General features: G+C 37.8%; 1 pseudogene; it reads left to right on the forward strand.

Annotated features, from left to right (window-relative positions):
* Nucleotides 1-1,098: 1,098 nt before the first annotated feature.
* LOC120873761 lies at nt 1,099-1,403 on the forward strand (annotated as a pseudogene).
* The last annotated feature ends 379 nt before the right edge of the window (nt 1,404-1,782 follow it).

The raw sequence follows: 1,782 nt of genomic DNA on the forward strand, positions 1-1,782 counted from the left end.
TGATCATCTAGTTCCTCATGAATTATTATTAATGCATTTCAACACAATAAAAATAAAAATAACATGAATGGACAAGGTCTTCATCCAAGGCAGATCAATGTATGTTTAGGGAATCCAAGTTTTGAATAATACACCTCTGTAGGATACATAACTGGAGAGAGAACACTCTTAGGGCTATTTCATCACTGATTTATATTCTATTGTAACCAAGTAGGACCCCATGGGGCCTTCAGGTTTGGGGAGGCTCTTTCCCCCCTACCCTCTGCTTAACTCCTCTTTGAAATACTTAGGTAACATCAATCTAATCCACATTCTTGAGTTGTTCTGCAGAGGTGAAAACCACCATCAAGTGGAAGAAATTAATTACTTGATGATCATGAACAAACAGCCCCCAGACCTACATAGCATGGTCAAGGGTTGATAAAGTTAACCCTTGCAACATCGCTCTGTTACCTCATCATCAACCAATCAGAGAATTGTGCAGGAAGTGATCCCATAAAAAATGTTTTTTGGAGGGCAGGAGCCATTATCTATCTCCTTACATGGCCCTACAGTAAATATTTCTCTGCTCTAAATTCTGACATTTTGATTTGTTTGGCCTGTGTGTCAGACACACAAACTTGCACTAAAACTAGCATTCACAAGTTATCTAAAATAAGTTGATAAGCCAACTTATATTTCCCAAATCAAAGTTTTTCAATATAGGCCTCTATAGTGAGTGAAATTATTTCTCAAGGCAAATGTCATAAATATTGCAGTGGAGCAAAATATCCTCTTGACGATTAGCGCAGCGTTGAGTTTTGGTAACATGTAATTTAAAAAAAAAATCACATTGAATTGTCTTATTTCTTATACTCAAAAAGAACAAGATTCAAGATTTCTGCTATTTGCATCGGAAGAAGAATATCACTCACATGCTCACTGACAGGCACAGGAATCACACATTGCTAATTCTAGAAACAGGCTTAAAGACATAGAGGAAGTCCCTCCAGCCTTGGTGTTGTGCTATGGGGAAAAGAGATTTATAAACTCTGGAGTGAGTTTCTGCCTACCTGACGCTGCTGCTGTGCAGAGACCCCAGGAGAAGTCCCTGTCACCATGTCTGACCAGGAAGCAAAAGCTTCAATGGAGGACTTGGGGGATAAGAAGGAAGAAGAATATAGTAAACCCAAAGTCATCAGACAGGATAGCAGTGAGAGTCACTTCAAAGTGAAAATGATGATACATCTCAAGAAACTCAAAGAGTCAGGCTGTCAAAGACAGGAATTCCCATGAATTCACTCAGGTTTCTCCTTGAAGGTTAGAAAATTGTTGATAATCACACTCCCAAAGAACTGCAAATGGAAGAAAAAGACATGATCAGAATTTATCAGAAACAAACAGGGGGTCATTCAATGGTGTAGGTATTCTTATATTTTTTTTTTTCCTTTTCCCTTAATCCTCTTTTATTGTTAAAAATATCTTTCTTGTAATGTGGTATTCAAAACAGAATTGAAAACCAGCACCCCAACACTTTAAAATATCTGGCATCTTGAATTCTAGAGCCCATTATTCATCATTGTTTGTTTTTATTGTGCTGATTTTTGGTGAGCAAACCTCAGCCCACTTCATATCACTCTGTCCTTTTAAAAAATTTCATGTATGCTTAGAAAGGCCACCTTTTCCAAGACTATGCATTTACAGGCTTGTGATAAATAAGGTTGACTAATGTGAGTTTTTCTAATGATTCTCCAGTTGGCCCTGAAGTTCTAGCAGGTAATTGCTTCACTCCTGGGCTATAAC

Source organism: Oryx dammah, unplaced genomic scaffold, assembly GCF_014754425.2.
Source record: "Oryx dammah isolate SB20612 unplaced genomic scaffold, SCBI_Odam_1.1 HiC_scaffold_14, whole genome shotgun sequence".
NCBI lineage: Eukaryota > Metazoa > Chordata > Mammalia > Artiodactyla > Bovidae > Oryx > Oryx dammah.